The sequence below is a fragment of the Urocitellus parryii genome, chromosome 3 (genome assembly GCF_045843805.1).
Source record: "Urocitellus parryii isolate mUroPar1 chromosome 3, mUroPar1.hap1, whole genome shotgun sequence".
In the NCBI taxonomy this organism is placed as follows: Eukaryota; Metazoa; Chordata; class Mammalia; order Rodentia; family Sciuridae; genus Urocitellus; species Urocitellus parryii.
Genome location: NC_135533.1, coordinates 118,004,842 through 118,022,461, shown reverse-complemented (window position 1 = coordinate 118,022,461; position 17,620 = coordinate 118,004,842). Strand labels below are relative to the sequence as shown.

Genomic DNA, 17,620 nt, shown 5'->3' with positions numbered 1-17,620 from the left:
ATTGATCCCAGGGCCTTGTGCATGTGAGGCAAGCACTCTAGCAACTGAGCTATATCCCTAGCCTTAAATTCTCTAATTTCTCTATCTTCTCTTTTGCCAACCTTGTTGGACAGGAAATGTAGGCAGTCAAATGTGATCACAAATTGCCTAGAGGGAAAAGGAAACACATGGTCTTTTTGCCTTTTGTGGTATGACATGTTATTTTCCCAATTACCATTCAATCAAACCTGCTTAGTTTGGTCTGACACAGATTCTCAAGCACAGTGGCAGTAAAACTGTGTAAATGTTTATAACAGCCTTTCTCACCCCATCAGGGGATGAAGAGGGCTTCTTAGTCACAAGCAAGGTCAAGCTGGAGAAATTTTAGATAAAGTCTATAATCTCAAATTCAGAAGGGATGGGGGAGGAAATTACAGAGAAGAAAATGAATCATGTCACTGGGTTGCTCCTGACTTCTCTCCTGACTTTATCTTTATGTTTCTAGGTTGGAGCCTCTCTCTTCGCCAGTAACATTGAAAGTGGCCACTTTGTGGGGCTGGCTGGGACTGGAGCAGCTTCAGGGATTGCCACTGGAGCCTTTGAATGGAATGTAAGTAGCATCAGTGCCACTGTGTTGGAGAAGTGGAAGAGCCTGTACTTGTCTGTTTGAGTTACTATTATGAAATACCAGATGTAAGCTAAGTTTATGAAGATGGGGTTTATTCAGCTCATGGTTTTGAAAGTCAAAAGTCCAAGCAGCATGTTACAGGTCCTTGTAAGGGACCCACTTGACTGTGGTATCTCCTGGTGGAAGACAATAGCAGCATTGTGTGTGAGAGGTAATATCACCCAAAATAAGAAGTCAGAGAGATGGGTGGGGCCAGAGTCAGGCATTTATAACACTTTCTATAACTTCCAAGGGGTCACTTCAGAACTACCTTAATCTATTACATGAGCAGTACCCACAGTGACCTAAGAACTTTATACTATGCTCCACCTCATATTGTGTTCCACCACCTCCACCATGCTGAGGACTAAGCCTCTAATACATGAACCATTAGGGGACATGCTAAACAATACCCAAACTATAGCAGAACCTTAGCACTTAGCCAGGTCAGTCTGTGTCCAGAGCAGCTTGAGATAGAACCCAACTGCTCAGAGCCATCCTGGGATGCAGATGGAGGAGCATGGTTTTAGGAGCCCAGGTGTTCTGCTTTCCTTCCACCAGAGTAGCATGAGAGATACACTGAAGGATAGTAAGAATATTTTTTCTCTTTCCCTTTGGTGTTAAAAAGATGAGGTCCCAGACCTTTCTAGCCATGTTACAAGTTTGGAAATGCTTATCACCAATTATTATTATTGTTATTATTCTCTTTTTTATTAATTTATTTATCTATTCTAATTTGTTATACATGATGTCAGAATGCATATATGTATATATGTATATATATATATATATATATATATATATTACACATATAGAGCACAATTTTCTAGTCACTGTACACAAAGTATTTTCACACCATTCATGTCTTCATACATGTACTTAGTTAGAGTAATGATGTCTAACTCATTGCACCATATATTATTATTATTCTCTAAATGGTATTTTATCCTCATGTAATATAGGGAAGAGTCAAAGGAGATCTCAGTCCTTTGGCTGGGGCCCAGGGCTGTGATGATAGCAATAGCTTCCTGGGCTCCCTCTGCTGTTGCGCAGTTTCTGTTTCTTTGGGCCAATTGGGAAACTAAGGCATCCTACAGTCTCTAATGGCCACCTAAGAGTTGCTCTTCAATCCAAAAAAGAAAGGGATGGGTGAGTTTTTTGCAGCAGCTAAAGGGTCCTTCAGGTAAGTAGAGATGGGTTAAGTTTCCTCCTGATTTGAATCCACCTCTTGTTTTGGTTTCAGGCCCTGTTTTTTGTGGTTGTGCTGGACTGGGTGTTTGTTCCCATTTACATCAAGGCTGGGGTAAGTACCCACTCTGTTATTCCATTTCCTGGTGACAAATGTATATGTGACTTTGATTCTTCTGGGGGACAGAGGAGACTCAGTGGAATAAATGGCAAAGATAACCTGTGTTTGCTTTTAGTTCTAGGTTGTAAAATATTTCCTGGCTCCCTGTTGTGGCACTGAACAGCACCCCTGGCTCTTTTCTGTTAAGACTCATGACTCTTCCCTCTGAGAAGGTTTCCTAAGAAATCTCACACTAATTGAACTCCTCTGAAACATCCTGCCCCCTCACTCTGGGTGTGTCCCTGTACTACATGGCCATGCATTTGCTCTTGATGTACAACTATGTCAAGTTTCTGCCTCTAGAAAGGAAACAGATTGAGAAAAAGAACTGTGTTTCCTCTTTATTTATGTACATCAGTAGTTCTTATTTGCTGAGCATGCAGCTGGTACTCAACTATCAAATGCATGCTTGGTATCCTGATTGTGTCTCTCTGACATTTTACATAGGGTATCTTTAGTATCACCTGTTCAGTGAGATATACTGAGCACCTCCTATGTGTAAATGTGGGGAAAATAGGGAAGGTACTACATCTTCTGGAGACTCACAGATTGATGGTAACACATGTTTTGTCCCAGAGGACAACAATCTTAGGGCAGAGGTGTGATTAGAATTTGCAGGAAGGAACTGAGAGAACATTTGGGCAGACTTATAGCTATAATCCTTGGCATTGCCTATGTGAAGAGCATGTTGCAGGTCACATCCAGCCTAGTTTACTAGTTTAGTACACTGGCAAGATGCCATCAATGTTATGATGTCTTGTTTTTCAGTAGGTGCTCCATATAGGAATATATCTGCCTATGACTTGTTTTCATTAGGTGCTCTATATAGGAATATATCTCTCTATATATAGATATATCTATATACATTTCCCCTCCTCTCCAGGACAAGGATCTGCTTCCTTAGTTGAGTCCAGTTATGTATTCATTCAAAAACAGGTGTTTATTTGGCACTTTCTATGTTCTGGGATAATGCCTAGCTACTCCTATAGTGGTAGGGCAGGTGAGATTGAAATGAGCAAATGGCTGAATGTCTGTGGTCACCTGGCCACTTTGCAGATTTCCCAGGCCAACAAGGATAATGAATCCTTGACCATACTATTATGACTCTAACACCAAGATGGCTCTCATTTTTTCTGTGTTCTCTGGGCTCTCTGGTCACTCTTGCTGGTGATGACCTCTCTTGCATTCCATGCAGGTAGTGACAATGCCAGAGTACCTGCGGAAGAGGTTTGGAGGCAAGCAGATCCAGATTTACCTTTCCGTTCTGTCCCTGCTTCTCTACATATTTACTAAGATCTCGGTGAGTACGCTGCACTGTGGACTGGGCCCTGGCTGCCTCAGAAGCTGCCCACTGTCATTCACCAAGAGGCAGCTCTATGTGTCTCTATGAACTTGGTTCCATAAGCCTTCTTGCTGCTCAGGGCAAAATCCTGTTTCATGCATCAAAGAGCCAATGAAGTTTAGTGGAACTCCTTGTTCCCCACTGTGGCAGAGGTTGGGAACAAAACAGGTTTACAAAGTTTCAGTGGAAGCTGTTCTTATTAGAAGATTAAGATGGAGTTAAAGAATTAAAATACCATGTGATCCAGCAATTCCACTTCTGGGTATATATTCAAAGGAAATGAAATAAATATGTCAAAAAATACCTGCACTCCCACACTAATTGCAGCATGATTCACAATAGTCAAGACATGAAATCAACCTAAGTGACCATCAACAAATGAATGGGTACAGTAAATGTGGTGTATGTACACACAATAAAGTACTATTTAGTTCTATTTTAATTTTTTTATTTATATATGACAGCAGAATGCATTCTATTTAGCTCTTTAAATAATGAAAAAAACTTTTAATTGTGACAATATGATGAACCTGGAGGATATTATGTTAAGTGAAATAAGCTGAACACAGAAAAATAAAACCACCTAATCTGAAAAATAATGTTACCAGAGGCTGATGGGGAGGGGGAATCTTGGTCTAAGGATGGAAAAGTTCAGGTAAACTGGAGAAATAAGTTCAAGAGATCTATTGTACAACATGATGACTACAGTCAATGATAACATGTTGTATATACTTGAGAATTGCTAAGAAAGCTGCCTTTAACTGTTCTCACATAAACACATATTGGGAGGTGATACATATGTGAACTGACTCTTTGAACCATTAAGTAATGTACACCCATTTCAAAACATCATGGTTTACAGGATAAACATGTTAAATATTTATTACTCAATTAAAAAGGGGGGAAGTTAAGGACATCTAAGGACTGGTCTCAACCTGAGGCAACCATGAAAATTTGTGTCCTATCAGGTTATAATCTGACTCCATGTGATATTTCTGAGGCTGTTCAACATAGACAGTCAATACCAATTTTGAAAGGGAACAGTGACATTCTTTGTTAATTGGTAGTTCTATTTTCTGTACTATAACTGAATACCACAGACTTGGTCAATTATAAAAATAGAAGTTTACTTGTCTCATGTATCTGGAGACTGGAAAGCCTAATATCAAAAGGCCTTCATTTGATGAAGACCTCTTTAACAGAACAAGACAGATTAAGTGTATGTCAGCACATATCTCCCTTCCCTGGTCACAGGGGCTGGCCCTGATGATCTTATCTTATCCCAATTTCCTCCCAAAGGCTCCACCTCCAAATACTATCAAATACTATAACATGGTTTTGAGGACTGTTTTAACATGAGTTTTGAAAGGGAGATATGCAATCCTCTGCAAAAGGGGAATGAAAACACCTGGGGATGTAAAGTACTTCTCATAATCCTATATCAGGAATAAAAACCAGTTCTGTGTGCCTTAGTTCACTGTCCTTTTCACTGCATGGGGCTCCTAGTATTCACTTGGAATCAGTTCCCTGGACCTTTCATTGCTAAACCTCTGGGGGACTTTTATTCTCTCTAAATCCAACCACTGGGATGCTCCTAGTAGTGGCCCTTTATCCTACCCTCCCTGCCAGCCCAGAACTGCAGGCTCCAGTTTAAGATTTCTCAGGGATTGGCTGGCCACTGGGCACATTTGAAAGCTGGGAAGATCTTTTGACTGGCCTACCGGAACAAGCCTCCTCTTCCTTCCTCACTTCACTTTTCCTTTCTTGGAAGTGTTGAAGTCCATTCATCATGATGGTAAAACAAAACCAAGCAAAAATCCAAAAATAAAACAAAGCAACTCTTCCCAATCAACCTCAGAAACCTCTGAATTCTAAGATACTGACAGTCCAAAAAAGATAGGAAAACTTGCTTGTAGGTTTTGCTTGGCATTTTTCTATCTCCAAAGTAATTACCTGATAAAGGTTAAAACAATAGTGGAAGGAAGGAAGGAAGAAGAGAAAAAACAAAAAGAAGGAAGGAAGGGTGGGTCAGTGGGTGAATAATAAAGAATAAGAGAATGAAAATAGGACCAGTAGGACCTTGGTGACAAACCATCTAGCAGTATAATTGGAGGAAGCTGGACTCCTGGTCCATTCATTGCTCACTAACAGGTGATCTGGGAGCAAATGGCATAAACTCTTTAGATGTCCCTTCTTCATGAGGAAACTGGGAATAATAATTGCCTTGTCGACCTCACTGAGAGGTGGGTAGTGAGGATTCAGTGAATTCATTTGAAAGCATAAAGTTACTGAAATGTAAGAGACGATGAAAACCATAACTGATTGAGAGAGACTTCAGCTCTCATACTGCAGGGCAGAGAGAGAATTGGCATTTTCTGATATCACCTAGGAGTGGCTCTGGCTTTCCCCTTTCCAGCAGATACAAAGTACTTATTGCTCTATCAAAAAAGCATGTGATTGGCTATAGCAAGTTTTTCTCCTTTTTTTTTAAATTCTACCTTATCCAACACCAAAGGAGAGATTAAACCAGTTTTGGAATTTTGTAAAAGATCTGTCCTGGCTAATATCTGAGATGGGTTGAAATTGAAGTGAGCCTTTACTGTAGATAAGCAGGAGGGTGGGAAGGTCACTCTAAAAGTAGCAGGAACTGGTGATGGAACTGTCCCTTAGATTTCAGTTTGTGCGGTGGTACCAGTCTCTTGAGCACATAGAGAAGGGTAATGGGTTTCCCCTTTTCAGAGGCAAACATTCTCCAAGTCCACAGTTCAAGCTGGTGAAAGTCTGTTGACTGCAGTTGCCAGGGAAAAGGTACTCTTTGCCCTTGGAGCTGGTATAGGGGTAGTCATATAAATAAATGGCCAACCTCTCTTCCTGCCTTCCCTGTCACCCCACCTATTTTTCAGGTTACTGATTAAACCTCCTTGGATTGAGAGTCCCCAGGTAGGTGAGGGGCATCTTCTTCCTGCTCAGATCTTGATGAGGAATGTTTCCTAGCATCAGCTTTTTCTAAATTTTGCTTTTGAATCATATATGGCATTGTCTGCTGCCTCTCTGTATGATTTCTGGTGCTCCCTACTAGAGGCCCTAATAAACATCATACTTGTTCCATCCATTGCCCAAACATGATCGCTTGACAAATGTTTAAGAAGGATGATAGCTGCACTTAGAGCCAGCATTTTCAGTGTCAGGGGCTTTACTTCCATTATCTCTTGTTCTCATAAGTGAATGGCATGAGTAGGGGTTTCTATTTTTACTTTTCACTTTATGGAAGAGAAAATGAAGCCCCAACTAGCATAAGGCAAAGGCAGGATTGAAATCTGGGTCTCTCTAGTCTCAAAGTCTGTGGTTTCACACTTTTGTCTTATGCTTAGGTAAGATGAAGGTATAGAATGATGAAATGGGATAAATCAGCTAGTAGTATGTCCTAAGCTCTCATTTTATATATGGGCAAATGAGGTTTAGGGAGGGAAAGAGACTTTGGGGGGTTAAAGAGGAGCAGAACCAGGATGAGAAGCAGGTTTCCTGACACTAATATAAATATTTTGACCTTATGTGTCTTCTATCTTTCATTCCTCCAGTACAGAGAGCGTTAAAACTTAAGACTGCATGAAAAATTGAGGGAAGCAGTTAAATGAATCTCATAATATAAACGAGTTGGTGAGAGAAGGATCCGAAAGGACTGTGAAGAACATCAATTGTACGCTGGGTGTCTGGATGTCCTGAAGGAGGGAGGTGTGTGGAGAGAGACAAGGCTTTGGCTGTACATTTGGCTGGCTTCAGGTTTACCATGGGGTGTAGAACTTGAAATTTTATAAAGAAATACATACACAGAATTCAGACATGAAAACAAAAGAAATACATTGATGTCAATTGTATCTGCTAGGAGCCTAGTACACAGGAGTGCAGGGATCATGGATAAAAGAAAAGAACTATTAGTTAAAAAGTGAGTAGGTAAGTATAGTGTGTATCACAAACATAGATTAACCAATCTGTGTGTGTGTGTGTGTGTGTGTGCGTGCGCGCACAGATGGTTTATGATAGATAAGAAGAGAGGAGAGAAGGCCTTGTGAGATCGATGTACAGACAGGGAATAACCAGAGACTTGTGAGCAATGTTTTAAGAAGACAGAAATCTGGCATGCATGTAATTTGAGGTAGACAGCAAAGCATATTACAGGTGTGTGGGTAATGGTGGCAAGGAGCCTTTGTTATGGCTACCATCTTGAGATTATATTCTTTCCAGCTCAGAGACCCTGAACTGATTCTCTCTCTATGAATTCCTCCATTTTATTGGTTCCTTTGAGCACCTGCCTTATCAAGCTCTGAGAAGCATTTTGTTCTGTAAGGTTTCCTGGCATGGTGCATCTTATTCAAATGTGTGCAATCACTTGAGATAAAGCATCAGATTTTATGAATTACACGTGATAACTGAATGTCCTTGTTTGTATTTCCCATGGCTATTATCACAGATCATGACTGCAATAAACTTTAACAGTGACTCTGCTGTCCATTTGGGATCCTTGGGTAAAAAACTTTGGCTTTTGCTTAAGATTTGAATGCTTATTACCTGGGCTATTCACTTTCACAAATGGAAAGAGAAATTTGAATAATAATGCTTCTGTATCTGAAACCTCATTGCCAGGTAGGATTTATTGGGTGCTCAGATACATCTTAGAACCAGAATGGACAGCAAACACACATATCAAATCACAGCATCCCAAAAACCTCTGCACTGAAGCCAAACAACCTACACAAGACTCACCAAAATCAGAGACTCAGTTCTCTTAAAGATTTTCTAGCTGGGGTCTGATTTTTTATTGTTTCCTAAGAATCCCATGGAAACTGATCAACTAAACTTTCAAAGCCCTTGGGAGAAACCAACCTACTATTTGCTTGGGTAAATAACATTTTCTTGTTGTCTATGATGCTTTCAGGTTTTACCTGTAGAGTTGGAATGATGGTATGGCTTGCAAAACTGAAAATGTTTCTTACCTGACTTTATGGGAAAAAATTGCCAATCCCTGAACCTAGAGGACCATAATTTTCTATTTCACTTTGAGTTGATTTTGTTTTAGCAACATCAGGGAAATTTCCATCTCTCTCCCTTTTTTCTTTGCTTGCTTCTTTCCTTTCCTTCTTCCTTTCATTTTTCCTCCTTCCCTTTCTTCTTTCTCTTTTTCTCTATCCCTCTTTTTCTTAAGGCATTTAACAATAGTTTAGGAAAGGAGCAATTTGGGATGATTACTGTAAAACAGAGGATTATAGAAAACTCCTTTTTATATCAAAGCTATTTATTATTCAGATAAGCATGATCACTTGAGATAAAGCCTCAGCTTTATGAATTACACATGATAAGTGAATGTTGTGTGTGTGTGTGTGTGTGTGTGTGTGTGTGTGTGCGCACAGATGGTTTATGATAGATAAGAAGAGAGGAGAGAAGGCCTTGTGAGATCCATGTACAGACAGGGAATAACCAGAGACTTGTCAGGAATGTTTTAAGAAGACAGAAATCTGGCATGCATGTAATTTGTGGTAGACAGCAAAGTTTTTCCTGGTGCTATTATCACCATTGTTCTCAGGGCTATTATACCACTATCATGGTGTATTTCCTATACAGTCCCCTGCTTTTCTAAATAAAAATAATTCAATGAAATATTTAAAACATACAGAAAAGAACAAAGAATAATAATATGGCAAACACCTTGATATCTATCCACTCAAATTTTGTAGATCCAACTATTTATTATTAATTTATTGTGGTATTAGGGATTGAATGGAAGGGAGCATTACCACTGGGCTACATCTTCTCCCCTGCTCTTAGCTCTTCTTTTTATTTTGAGACAAAGTCTTGTTAAATTGATGAAACTGGCTTTGAATTTGCAATTCTCTGAGTCACTGAGATTACAAGTGTGTGCCAACACAACTAACACATTTTAACATTTTTAAAAAGAAACAAAACATAACGTATCTGCACCCTTTTCTCTGTACTTCCTCTTGATCCTAGTTCCCTCCTTCCTAAAAGGTAAATGCTAACTTTAACTTCATATGTATTCTTACCATCTTTATTTCTTATTTTTTTTAGTTGTAGATGGACACAATATCTTTATTTTATTTATTTATGTGGTGCTGAGGATTGAACCCAGTGCCCCATGCCTGGGAGGCAAGCCCTCTACTACTGAGCCACAACCCCAGCCTCCCATCTTTATTTTTATATTTTTGCTATACCCCCACACACCCATTTATCCTTAAAGAACATTTTAAAAATTTCTGCTCTACTTTTGAAACTTCAAGGCATTTAAGAAAATCTTAGGGTGAAGAAACATCGATAATCCTCTAATACAAACATTTTCATTTCCATATTTCAATCTTTTATATATTTTGTGTATTCTTTTATTATAAAATTTCAATCAGAATGTGCACACTGGCTGGGATTTAGTCAGAAACAGAGCACTTTTTAGCTAGTGCAAGGCCCAGGTTTTCATCCACAGCAAACACCTCGTACACATACACACACAAAAAGTACCCACACCATTTTGTTTCATTTCCCCCTGCTCTTAGCAAAAATTGTACACATTTTTCGATTTTTAACTTCAGCATCATTACTTTTAGGGGATGGAGAACATAACTGTTGATATCTAAGTTTTAGCAAACTATTTAAAAATAACTAGTAGACAAAAAACTCTCAACAGTGTTTGCCTTTGGGAAGAGTGATGATTTTTCAGCATTTAACATTTTACTTTTCAATAAATAACTTTCCATGCTGTTTGTTTTAAAACCACACACATTATTTTATTCAAAATTTTGTTTTAAAGTCAATTTTAAAAATTGGTTAAAATGACTTAGCAGAAAATGTTACAGAAAAGTGATTCTTTACTTTTCCATGTTGTTTTAAGAATCAAAATAACAGGTACATCTGAAAGCCTTTAGTAAACTATAAAATTCCCTATAATTGAAGGGAGAAAGAAAAAAAAGCCAGAGGCTGGGGTTGTGGCTCAGTGGCACAGCACTTGCCTAGCACGTGCAAGGCACTGGTTTCAATCCTCTGCACCACATAAAAATAAATAAATAAAATAAAGGTATTTTAAAAAAACAACAACAATCCAGCAGTGAAGAAGGAAAAATTGGTTCATTGAGAGAGACCCAAAGACTAATGCCAGAAACCCCAGGCTAAAGTGAATTCACTCAGATACAGTCACTTTCATGAACTCAGCTATCATATCCCCAGTCGTTTCTGCTGGCATTTGGGGTTTCAAGGGCAGAATTTATCTTGGAGGTAGGAATGACTCATGGGAGGAAGAATTTATTTGCCAGGGAGGTTTGCTTAGAATTCTTTATCTGTACTAGACGGAAATAGAATGTCATAAAACAAGATTTAATGAGATCAATATTTCAAGTCTTTATAAACTTCATTTATAGAATTATCTTGGGGTTGTATAATACTTATCTGAGCCTGTTGACAATAAGGCAAATATTAATGAGAGAATCACAGTCAACCATGACATGTTATCATAAAACACTAAAAATTGCCTTTCCTTGGAAAATAAGCCAATTGTGGGCATTTCTAAGGAAATAGTAGCAGCCTTGAACTCTTTTTATAACTCATTTGTGTTTGTTAGTTATTCCACCAAATCAAAAGCGTATGAATTTGACAGCATCCTGATGTAATCATGAATGGGGCCCTTTTAATTTGTATAACTTTGTGTAACTGTTTGGAGGCATGGGATGGCATTATGAGTATTCGCACAATTTCAAGTGGCTTCATGTGCAGTCAGGAAAAATTGGTCATTTGCATTTAGCAAACATAGAGCACAGCAGGGGTTCTTTCCTCCTCTTGGGCTGCTGCAGAGGGCAGGATGAATCCATCCAGGACCTGGCTGGGGAATGTTTTTCTTGGCTGCAGGCTTTTCCCATTTCTAGCCCCCGAGACAAGCACCTGGAGTCAGGACTTCCTGCTTTAAAGATGAAGACACTGAGAAGTGGAAAAGTAAAATGTTTTGCCTAAGGGTACTCAGTGATGATATCTAAAACTCAGGTCCTCTGACCACCAGCTTCCAGTGAAGGGGTCTCTTTCTAAATCACACTCTCTCTTCCAACCTCCTAGCTCTGCCTATCCTCCTTCACCAAGAATGATGATGGCATTAGATCTCTGGAATGAGAATCTTCAGGGAAGATCTGAGAGGACTGGAGCTAAGTCATGGGGCCCTCAGAAGCCCATCTTAGGTGTTGGGGTTAATTCATTCTCCAGGGCTCAAACATTAACAAGTAAGCATGAAATTGACATTAGACCAAATAATAGAGCCAAATAAGAGAGACAGTAGTGAGGAGATTCCATTAAGAGGGTGTCTTAGTATGTTTTATGTTGCTATAATAGGATACCTGAGATTGCATAATTTATAAAGATCAATTTCTTATAGTTTTGGAAACTGGGAAGTCCAAGGGCACAGCACTGGCATCTGGTGAGGGCTTCCTTACTGTGCCTAACTTGTGGATCATATGGTGATAAGGAGCTTAAAAACTGGGGTCTGTCTTCTTCTTATAAAGTCCATTATGAAGCTCCTGCCCTTGCTGTGTTATCTAAGCCTAATTACCTCCCAAATGCCCCATCTTTTTTTTTGTAGTTGTAGATGGACAGAAGGCCTTAATTTTATTTGTTTATTTTTATGTAGTGCTGAGGATCAAACCTAGTGCCTCACGCATGCCAGACAAGTGCTCTGCCACTGAGCTACAGCCCCAGCCCTCAAACACCCCATCTTTAAATATCATCAACATAAGGATTTGGGGATTAAGTTTTCAACACGTGAACATTTGGACATTCAAATCTAGCAGAGGAACAGGAGGGTGTTGTGGGGCATCTCAGCCACCAGGGGAAACTGAGGTGCTGCAGTAGAGGGGGAGAGAGATGAGATGAGACTAAGAGAATTGAGTCCAACTCTATTGACCTGTTCCCCAGGACTCTGGCTGGGCCATTTTGCATGCCCTGAAATGATTTGTGCAATAAAACATCTCACTCATCTTCATCTAGGGGAAGACAACCTTATTCTTTATGTAAATATTTGAAAAGATTCACCATGATCATTCCTTAATATTAATCTTTCCTGGTAGTGCAGTGTTTTGGAGATGCATGAAAGTTAATTTTGGTTGACCCTCACACCCTCTGCTGTTTTATATTATCCAGCCAGGTAGAAGGCTAATTATGAGGGGGCTGAGAGACACAAGGAGAAAGAAGTCATGGAAGAACCGCACCAAGAATATACTGAGTTCAGGAGCAAAAAGGGAACATTTTCCCTTAAAGTGTGACTGAAGATGAACTCCTTCTGTGTAGGGAAAATAAAAAAGGAGACGCAGAGATAAGATGCAGAGGCAGAATGGCAGAATGCCCTTGTCCAAGCTGCCAGCCTTATTTATATCAATAGGTTACATTAGATCATTGGCATCAATAGTACATTATTGTTCATTGTGTCATTAGGCAGGATACAGAGATAGCTACATTATGCAGCTTATTTCTCAAGTTACATACTATAATTGCAATGTGAATGTTAGGAGCTTTGTGTAGCTCTCAAGAAAGTCCATTGTTTAAAGTTACTATTATGTCGACAGGTTCATGCACAGCAGAGCTTGGTGAAACAAGAAAGTTCCTTTATTCCCAGGAGCTGAGTGCCTGAGATCAAAGTTGAGGCTGATAGGAGTCTAGCACAGAGCCTCCACATGCAGGGCATTGCCACAGCAGCTAGGCATTGCACATGAATTAGTTACCTTACTAGTCCCTGGGGGAAAATGCAGAATATTCCAAGTGTGGGAAACAGGGTTCCTATTACCTCCAAGAAATTTTCTCACCAGATGAATGCTGTCCTGTACATTTCCTCAGCCAAAATCCTTACACTTCTGTGTCAGAAAGGTAAAATTATAATCTTTCTAAAGTTCTCTTCATTCTTCGGTTGGGGTTGGGATTTCCACTCATGGATTCTTTGGCACTAAAACTTGTGTTTGGGACTAGAGCTAACAGACTTGTGTACATTGAGGTGTAAATTATGGATAATGGCTAAGAGCAGCAGTCTACAGGTGGGTTAGGAGGAACATCAAGGTGTTAATAGTTACTCCTTGGCAAAAAAAAGTTTCAAAGTTAAATAAGTTGATGAAGTTTGTGTTCTGTGCTCATGTTCACCTTCACAGAGGATGGTATATACTAAAGATTCAGAGAAGTTGTGTGGCAAAGTAATTGCCTTAACCTTTTTAATTCAGCATTTTCCAGAAATTTTTAACCATGGAATCCTTTTTCTGGAATACAAATTATCATCCTGAATAAAGCTAGTTTGGAAACATGGGAATACAGTATGCACTCTGTGGCTAACTGGCTTCTGCCACTTCTAACCTGCCTCTCCTCTTCTTCTAGGCAGACATCTTCTCTGGAGCCATATTCATCAATCTGGCTTTGGGCCTGGATATATACCTGGCCATCTTTATCTTATTAGCAATCACTGGACTTTACACAATCACAGGTGAGTCTGTTCAAGTGAACCAGCATCTCAAGTTCAGCTCAGTATTAGGCATTTCTTGAAGAAGAGTGATACACCCAGGAAACAATTTGAGAATGGGCATTTTCTGGGTATCTACTAGTAGTTACCTGAGTGGTCTCAGAAATCTCCAGTAGAGGCTGGGATAGGGCAACTTCTTACAGGACCTCAGGGAGAGTTTGGCCCTGCAGATTGTAGAAACAATGTGACTAAATTGGGAACATCAGAGGAGTTTCAGGTGCAAGAATGTGCGAGCTGAGAATGGAGGTAGGAATGGTAGGCCATGAGGTGGAGGCAAGGTAAGCAAGAGGATGCACTTGGCTGAAGGAGAGTGGCCACTGAGGAGTAATGGGGGCGAGTGTGGGCCATAGGCTTGATAATTCAAATGAGGTACAGAGGCCTTGGATTTGATATTCTGGGGACTGAGAGCTACTGCAGGAGAGAGAAAGGGTTGCAGAGGTGATACTTTGCCTAGTTTGGGAAGGTCAGGAGTAGCAATGAAACTTACAGCTGAATTGGGGCTCCATATCTTTGAGGACTAATGTTACTCAGATAGTCTGAGAAACAGGGATGGACATAGAAGTGGCCCTCTGAAATGTGGCAATTTGGTAATGTTCCCAGGCATCTCCTTATCAGCAATTTGCTCTTCTTTGCCTTCACTTGGAAGCTGCTTTCTCTTACCTTAGAGCAGCCATCTCCTTTGAGCCATCCCTTGGCTTAACATAGTCAAATCAGGTTCTTTAGAAACATTCTCCTTTCCCTAAGGCCTTGAGAACATTTCTGTGAAAAGTGGAGGTTGAGAACACACTTTTAAATAGCAGAATACTGTAAAGTGTGTGGGGGGGAAGGCAGGTTGGTGACTGGGGATGGGGTTGCTTCTCAGATTGGGTGTAAGAAGTAGAGGTCATGATGGGTGATAGGAAGAGGAAGCAGGCAGATAGGCTATCTTCCACATGAGGTGAGCTATGTTGTCTTCTTGCCTGCTTAGGGGGCCTGGCAGCTGTGATCTACACGGACACCTTGCAGACAGCAATTATGCTGGTGGGGTCTTTTATCCTGACTGGGTTTGGTAAGTGGGGGAAGGGCAGGCTGAGGAGGGGGTGGGGGAAGACATACAGAGCCAGGCAAAGAAAGTTTGGGGGCAGTCAGTGTCCTTTGAAGGGCAGTGGTCCAACCCACATTGGCCATCACCGAGGAGGACTCTGGTTGGGGCTCCTGTTCTCCCTTGATAGCCTCAGTCAGTTGACCCCCATGTGGGCCTCTTGTCTGCAGAGAAACTGAGGGGGGAAAAATGAAAAGATGAGACTTAATACCCATTAAGTTAAATATATCCAAGTTTTGTGTTTTCAGTTTTAGCTTATATGTTCCTTACATTTTGAAGTTAAATGTCCACTTTCATGAGTTGTTGACAGTATGTGACAATTTTCCTCTCAATTCCCTTCTTTGAAAAAAAAACTAAATTTGCCACTTAATGTTGGGCCCCCTCATTTCTTTTCTTTTTTTTTTTTAGGCAACTATGTTTATTTTTGACTTGTATCTTATTCTGTGACTGTCTCCTTGTAAGCCAAAATTCCTTAATATTGTGGTTTCTGCTTTTTTTATTATTGTTGGTTGTTCAAAACATTACATAGTTCTTATACATCATATTTCACAGTTTGATTCTAGTGGGTTATGAACTCCCAATTTTACCCCGTATACAGATTGCTATATCACATCAGTTACCCTTCCATTGATTGACATATTGCCTTTCTCGTGTCTGATGTATTCTGCTGTCTGTCCTATTCTCTACTATCCCCACTCCCCTCCCCTCCCCTTTTCTCTCTCTACCCCTTCTACTGTAAATCATTTCTTCCATTTGTATTATCTTGTCTTACCCCTCCTTTCCTCTTATATGTCATTTTGTATAACCCTGAGGATCGCCTTCCATTTCCATGCGATTTCCCTTCTCACTCCCTTTCCCTCCCACCTCTCATCCCTGTTTAATGTAAATCTTCTTCTCAAGCTCTTCGTCCCTACCCTGTCCTTGTTTACTCCCCTTATATCAAAGGAGTCATTTGGTATTTGTTTTTTAAAGATTGACTAGCTTCACTTAGCATAATCTGCTCTAATGCCATCCATTTCCCTCCAAATTCTGTGATTTTGTCATTTTTTAATGCAGAGTAATACTCCATTGTGTATAAATGCCACATTTTTTTATCCATTCATCTATTGAAGGGCATCTAGGCTGATTCCACAATCTTGCTATCGTGAATTGTGCTGCTATGAACATCGATGTAGCAGTGTCCCTGTAGCATGCTCTTTTTAGGTCTTTTGGGAATAGACCTAGAAGGGGAATAGCTGGGTCAAATGGTGGTTCCATTCCCAGCTTTCCAAGAAATCTCCATACTGCTTTCCAAATTGGCTGCACCAATTTGCAGTCCCACCAGCAATGAACAAGAGTGCCCTTTTCCCCGCATCCTCTCCAGCACTTATTGTTGTTTGACTTCCTAATGGCTGCCAATCTTACTGGAGTGAGATGGTATCTTAGGGTAGTTTTGATTTGCATTTCTCTGACTGCTAGCGATGGTGAGCATTTTTTCATGTACTTATTGATTGATTGTATGTCCTCCTCTGAGAAGTGTCTGTTCAGGTCCTTGGCCCATTTATTGATTGGGTTATTTGTTATCTTATTGTCTAATTTTTTGAGTTATTTGTATATTCTGGTTATTAGGGCTCTATCTGAAGTTTGTGGAGTAAAGATTTGTTCCCAGGATGTAGGCTCCCTGTTTATCTCTCTTATTGTTTCTTTTGCTGAGAAAAACCTTTTTAGTTTGAGTAAGTCCCATTTGTTGATTCTAGTTGTTAACTCTTGCGCTATGGGTGTCCTATTGAGGAATTTGGGGCCCGATCCCACAGTATGTGGATCAAAACCAACTTTTGCTTCTATCAGATGCCGTGTCTCTGCTTTAATATCAAGCTCCTTGATCCATTTTGAGTTAACTTTTGTGCATGGTGAGAGATAGGGATTCAGATTCATTTTGATGCAAATGGATTTCCAGTTTTCCCAGCACCATTTGTTGAAAATGCTATCCTTCCTCCATTGCATGTTTTTAGCCCCTTTATCAAATATAAGATAGTTGTAGTTTTGTGGATTGGTTACTGTGTCCTCTATTCTGTACCATTGGTCCACCCCCCTGTTTTGGTACCAGTACCATGCTGTTTTTGTTACTATTGCTCTGTAGTATAGTTTGAAGTCTGGTATCGCTATACCGCCTGATTCACACTTCCTGCTTAGCATTGTTTTTGCTATTCTGGGTCTTTTATTATTCCATATGAATTTCATGATTCTCTTTTCTATTTCTACAAGAAATGCTGTTGGGATTTTGATTGGCATTGCATTGAACTTATAGAGAACTTTTGGTAATATCGCTATTTTGATGATGTTAGTTCTGCCTATCCATGAGCAGGGTATATTTTTCCATCTTCTAAGGTCTTCTTCTATATCTTTCTTTAGGGTTCTGTAATTTTCATTGTATAAATCTTTCACCTCTTTTGTTAGGTTGATTCCCAAGCATTTTATTTTTGGGGGGGATATTGTGAATGGAGTAGTTGTCCTCATTTCCATTTCAGAGGATTTGTCGCTGATATACAGGAATGCCTTTGATTTATGCGTGTTGATCTTATATCCGGCCACTTTGCTGAATTCATTTATTAGCTCTAATAGCTTCTTTGTAGACCCTTTTGGGTCTGCTAGGTATAGAATCATATCATCTGAAAACAGTGATAATTTAAGTT

The 17,620-nt window shown here is 39.9% G+C and overlaps 1 pseudogene; it reads left to right on the top strand.

The window, feature by feature from the left end:
• The first annotated feature begins 490 nt into the window (after window positions 1-490).
• The window catches only part of LOC113177502 (sodium/glucose cotransporter 1-like), a 51,504-nt pseudogene continuing 34,374 nt past the window's right edge, over window positions 491-17,620 (top strand).